We start from the raw sequence: 6,769 nt of genomic DNA, 5'->3' as shown, positions 1-6,769 counted from the left end.
ACAAGAGTGAAATTTAAAATAAGATTACATATTCACAAATCGCTGTGTTGGTGGTAAAGGAGGCCCTGAGGATTGTGTACCTGCGTTTCATTGTGTGAACGGGCTAATACCTTTCTATTTAACACAAATGCAGTGTCTACTTAGAATGCTTTAAATCAGTAAGATTTTAAAAATTGTGCCTGATATTTTTGGTGGTTGTGGTACAAGGAAATCCTTTCCTTTCACACCAAGAATAATTTTCTTTATTGAAATGTCAACGTGGTGATATCAATGTTAAAGGTCACTGAGTACCTTCTCCGTCTAGGTCTCAAGATGTGAGCTAATACAATATGCTTGATTAATCCTTTGCTTGGAAATTCTAGAATTGAGAGTTTGCTGGCCAAACAACCCAAAGGAAATGCATCCTAACGTTCACAGTAGAGCTTAAAAAGGGAGAAACGGGTGGTGAGCTTGTCCATAGATCTGAATTTGTGAGTGTTGATGTGAGTTGATGGAAGTTGCCATGGTCTTATTATTTAATCTCATACATGTGCATCATTATTAACTTTTTATGCCACAACTGTTCCTGTGTTGAGTGAAGACAATGCAAGAGGTGGAGATCCCAGCAGGAGCAACCACACGTTTCTTGGTCCAATACTTAAAGGGATGCTAGTGAGGACAGCATAAAAGATGGAAGAACCCAGGTTTCTCATGAAATTTAAATTGTATAAATTCATAAATGAAAGTTAACTGCTTTTTGCTCCTCTGTTTTACCGGTATATTTTCTAAACTAGGGCAAGTAGGCTAAAATTCATAATTTATAAGCAATCTGTGGAAAAATTAGTGAATTATTTACCACACTTTTGAAAAATGTGTTTGTATCTTATATAAAAATTAGCTACTCTGTTAATCACAGTGGTGCCACAAATATGCTGGAAATTAGGACTTGCAAAAGTGAGTTTGGAAAAAAAAAAAAGGGTCCTGTAACTCAATCTGAAATTGGAAAACCAAACTGATCCTGAATGGTCTATTTAAACAAGTGCCAATTATTGAATAATTCTCAGACCTAAACAGAAAGTTATTGCATGTGGAAAGATTTTTTTCCCTTGGAGTGCTTTATTCCAGATGCCCTTTTAAATTGTTTTTAATTCTCTGTGGGCAGTAGATAACTAAACCTACAAAATGTAGTAATGGCAAGGAGGAAGCAATCACGTTGGCCACTTCTAGTTAAGAGTCATGGAGAAGGCATCTGTTATATATGAATTGCAGACTATAAGGACTTTGACAGTCCATAGACCAGACCTAATTTATTAAACTAAGTTTCTAATATAAACAGTAATTTGTTTCAGGCACTGACACTGCAGGTCTGGATTATGTGAATCAAATATAAAGAACTGTATTTCTCTTTTGGAAAGCGTGTGCCTTTCGAGCACTGAAAGAAAATAATCTAATATGTCATAATAGTAAATATGATGAACATGGCCCACCTTCCTGAGCACGGGCTGATTCACACTCTCTCCTTTTTAAATTTTCCAGAAGTTATTTTAAAAGTACTGAGGCATGGTTTATAAACTTCAAAGCACACCTGTGAGTTCTATTCCAAATAGATGAGAAAATGGTGAGACTGCTTAGCCAAGGTTCAGTCTTTTGTGCATTTTAAACCTGAGCTATAGTTTAAATTGGTGAAAACATTCTCACCTACAAAATCAACTGATTAGAAAAATATAAAGATTCCCTTGACCCTGTTGTGTTATTTTGCAGACAATGATAGAAAAGGGATTCTGAAATTGACATGTTACATAGCGTGGACATTTGGGGAAAAAAAAAACCCCCAAAACTATGGACTAAATACAGCTTTATTTCCAGACTTCTGAACGTGTGTTTCAATTAGGTCACATAAGATGTGGCTCGATTCTTAAATGGCTGTACTCTGTTTGTGGAAGCATTCACATACATTATCACATAGACTCAGTACCCCTTATTAAATTATTTAGATGCTGCCAATTCCTACTGCTTGCTTTTTTCTTGTTCTAAAGGGCAGCATATTAGCTAGGATGATTTTGGCTGCAAGTAACAAACTCAAAATGTGGCTAAAACATAAAGGGCATTTTGTTATCTTACAAAACAAGTGGATGGCACTGGTTAATTCAGTGACTTCTTGTGTCTCAATGTTGCCAAACACATGACAGGGTTTCTCTCATGTGTCCCAATGGAAGGGAGGAAAAAACTTTCTCTACAATCTTAAATCAGAGATTCCCATTTGACTCACTGGTCAGAGGGTGGGTCATGTAGCCATGCCTATGCTGACTACAGCCAGGAGAATGGAATTACCCTGATGTGCTTAAACTAATCAGCATTCCACCCCCTTCCAGAAAGGATAAGGCTGTCTGAGACCTAAAGAAAATCGAGGTACCTTGAACAAAGAGGGAAGTTGCCATTAGGTAGGCAACCAGCAGTGTCTGCCCGAGGTAGGAATGAGAGATATAATTGATTGGTAACACCTGGAAATAAATGGTAGGCATTAAAGGAAAATCTGTACAATATAATTTTATTACCTGCAGGCATCTGGGAAGGAGTGTTTTAGTATTTTTCCATGACAAATTTTACATAATGTAAACAAAAATCTTTGTTGCATAATACACTTAGAGTAAAGTAAAATTCCAGGGGGGACAATGTGAAATACTTAGACTGAAACATTTAGATCATTCTGGTTGAATCAACTGTGCTGGTTAGTCACAAATAGGGTTAGTTTTCTCAAGCCATTTTGGTTTATGTATCTCTGCATTGACCAATTATTGACTGACTACAACCCGCCAACAGGTTGTTTGCATGTTTCAGAGAAGCAATCTGAATTTTTCTCCTACCTAATCACTCGCTTGTCAGGGGTAATGTTAGCTGGGTATGGGGAAAATGAGAGAAAAACAGAGTGGGGGAGGGGAGGAAGGGGAGAGGACAAACATGGTACAGAGAGAACGAATTGTTGGGCACAGTAAGTCCTTTAGGGTTCCTTTATTTTACCACATTGAGTGATAGATATTTTTGTTCTTGCTTGTAAGAGATTGATTTAAATCTTTTATTTTTTTAAGATATAGCTGTTGCACCTTAGGGTTTTGAAATAATGGCTTGACAAAATAGTCTTCTCCGTCAATAAATGTTGAAGTCCTACTGGAATGGAAAGGAACTGTCCTAATCCAAGGTGTTCCTGTCTGTAGCAGACATGATGTGCTCCAAATCTTTGAAAATATTTTAAAAGAGTAAGAGATCCAAAAATAAAAGAAGAAAAAAAAACCACGTTAATCAGAAACACACTAATTCAGGGCGTATCTGGAGAATACCGCAGATTATATCCAGATATTATCTGGAGAATAACTGCAACTGTTTCCGCCCCTCAACTATACCCCATATATCACGTGGTCCTTCTGTTCTAGAACATTCTCACCTGGCTGTTGATCTGATGCCGCCTAAAATTGTGCTGTGTCCACGGGGAATGGCATTCAAAGATGGAGACAGAAAAACATGCAAACAAACAACAAGAACAAACCCAGTCTTATTTTACAGCTGCACAGTGCTTTGGATTTAGATGTGCGTGTTTACATATGCAGGAAATGACTTGAGGAAGGCACGTGAGTTATACACAGCTTTATAGTTCTTAAGACTAAAATTTACTTGTCAGGGTTATTACTGCTTTTTTATTTATAATCTGTTTTCTTCAGAGTATAACTTTTAATATTTGGATTGAAAAACTTTGGCATAAGACATTCATATATAGGAAAATCAATCTGGGATTTAAATGAGCCAGGAGCTCACATTAAAATCGTGTAAAATACCACTTTGCTTACTTGCCTTTCCCTCCATGTCCACCACTCCACTCCTATATTCTTCCCTTGAAAAATAATTAGAACAGAAAATTGTTCAGAAAAAAAGCATTTTAGTTGGAGTCCAGATACTTGAATTCTTGTTCAGCCATTCTCCTTACTTCCATTCATGCTTTATTTGGGGATAATAGAATTCCTGTTTGATTGATTAACATTGATCACCATTTTGGACAAGACCATGTGCTTCAATTTCCTCATAAGTAACAGTAAAACTCCATGATTCTTAGAAGTGTAGATTCCTGTTTATGGACTAATGATCTTTGTTTTGCATGCCATGCCTAGAATCACGCAGAAGTTTTAACACTTCAAGGGAAGGATTTCAATTACAGATTGGTTCTTACTGCTAAGTAGTTACATAGCTGTTCAATCCATGGAATGAGGTACACCTATCATGAGTATAATTTGCTAATTAGAAGTAAAACTCATTTCAAATACAGATTTTTTAAAACCAAGAAATTGCAGACATACAATCACACCTGCAAAAAAATTTGAATTCGAGAATTTTCTCTGCATGTGTTTAGCAGTAAATTTGGTTAAAAATAAAGCAAATTCTATAAATTCACTCTAGCTTTCTTATATTAGAATGCTTTTATTTGAGTTTCTCTTTGCGTCAGTGTTATTTCTGGTTTTAGTGTAAAACTTTAAAAGGAATTTTAAAAGTCTGGAGCTTGCATTGTTTGCTTCCTCTGAGAGAAGTAAAAGCAAAATGAGCTTATTTTTTTTTTTAGGGTTATACAAATTGTCTTTTTAAAGTTAAGCCTTTAACATGTACAAACTTCTGAAAAGTATCTAAGTTTGGCATTTAAAAGAATTTCCATTTCTTAATTTTAAGACTGTTTCCTTATAAATAAAATAATAAAAAGTGAACATAGGTGCATTTTTGAGCCTATATGATTCCTTTATTTTTTTCACCAAATCCCATGTAAAATGAGAAATCATTATTGCCAATAGTTGCTGCCTTAGAACATGGGCTCCAGCAGAACACAATATTTTACTTTTTATTTGTGATATTATTTTAATTTTAATAACTTTTTGATAGGGCACAGGAAGCAGGTATAAATCATAGTAAGGCAGATTATTGATCAGTTATATTTAAAAGTTTTGGGGTCTGTCACATCAAAGAAGAAGCTCAATTCATCTACTCTAAACTAGAACAAAGCATTATTCCAAATGGTCTCTTTATCCAGCATTGAGGGGATTAAATCTGATGTATCAAATTTCTAAAACAACTTTGCAATATTTGTCTTAAATAAAATTCAGGCACTTTTCCCCCTAATTTTTACTTCCATTCATGCTTTAGTTGGGATAATATAATTGTTGTATTTCTGATTCGTTCTGACAGTAAACTATATATTTTTCCTTCTATCTATTGTCTGTCTTGTAAAAATTACCTTAACTGTATTCTTACCAGCAGCTATAGTTTATCCATTGGGAAGGTATCTAAATATCAAAATGTTGGAGTTGATGTGATACCCTAAGTGTGGCAGAGTTGCTATCCAGCAGATGGTCACACCAGAGTCTAAGGGAGCAGAGAACAGTATTAGCTTGAAGGTAATGGTTCTGCTTTTCAGCTTTGTTGATGGAATACTGGGTTCAGTCTGCTTCCCCCTCACATGATCTTTATGGTCGATAGCCAGGGATGCTGAGTAATTGGTTTGGGTCCCAGGGAGAGGATCTGGTAAAAGGAGGCCATTGTTTCTTATTGCATTCCCTGACCAACTCTTACACTATTTGTGCTTGCTCATCCTGGGCACCTCAGACCCTGAGGGATAATTTCTGACTCATTCTCACAATGAATCTTGACCTTACCATATGAAATAAGTTTACTGAACTCTGGAGATGCTTTGCCAGGGGATGTATTGGGTAAATGGTGGTTATTGGGGTGAGAGCCAGGTAAGTTACAGGTGAGACTTCTTTGTGTAAGATCAAATATAGGAAGTTGATTATCTTTCTGATTTTTTAATAATATTTCCAAGAGATACAGTTTATAAAATGACATTAAGTTGATCGGAGTTAGTGACCAGGATAGTGAAAAAGAAGAAAATGTGGTGCTATGGTCTGAATGTTTGTGTGCCCCCAAATTCATATATTGGCATCCTAACCCCAAAGGTATTAGGAGGTGGGGCCCATGGGAGGTGATTAGTTCATGAGGCCAGATCCCTCATAATTAGTATTAGAGCCCTAATAAATGGGACTCCAGAAAGCTAGCTTGTCCCTTCCACAATGTGAGGACTCAGCACAAAGGTGAGATCCATGAACCAGGAAGTGGGCCCTCACCAGACATTTGCCTGTGCCATGATCTTGGACTGTCCAGTCTCAAGAATGATAAGAAATAAATGTTTGTTGCTTATAAGACATCCAGTGTATGATATTTTTGTTACAGCAGCTTGAATGGACTCAGACATACAGTCATTACTATGGTAAACTACTTGGGCTTGAATTCTTTCCTTATGTGTTTCTATTTTGCAAATAGTGCTGTCTTTGAAACTTTGAGAGCAACCTAGGTGGAAATTAGTTATCAGAAAGAAGAGTGGAATAGGAATATGACCTTACAAAAGCGACGACAATAAGCCAAATTTTTTTCTGGCTTGGAATGACTGGTAGGCTTCTAGATGCTTGCTGTTTTTGCTCCAAAGCCTGGAAGAGAGGCGTAATTTCCTCCACTGCATTAAAGACCAGGAAGAAGCAAGGGGTTCTAATGTAGACGGATCCTAACACCTCAACATGGAATTTTTTGGATCTGTGCCCAGAATCCTGCAAACAGGACCACCACTCAGAAAAATAATGGTTCAATAGTCTCTGCACATTTAGAGTCCTGCATCTGTTAGGCTCCCAGCATTGATGCACCCAGTACACCCATAGATAAGGATTTGCAAACTCGAATGCCCCCACAGGCCCAGATCATCAATCTAAAC

This window comes from Phoca vitulina, unplaced genomic scaffold, assembly GCF_004348235.1.
Source record: "Phoca vitulina isolate PV1807 unplaced genomic scaffold, GSC_HSeal_1.0 scaffold1, whole genome shotgun sequence".
NCBI lineage: Eukaryota > Metazoa > Chordata > Mammalia > Carnivora > Phocidae > Phoca > Phoca vitulina.
The sequence above is the reverse complement of the archived record's forward strand: the minus strand, read 5'-3'. Positions refer to the sequence as shown.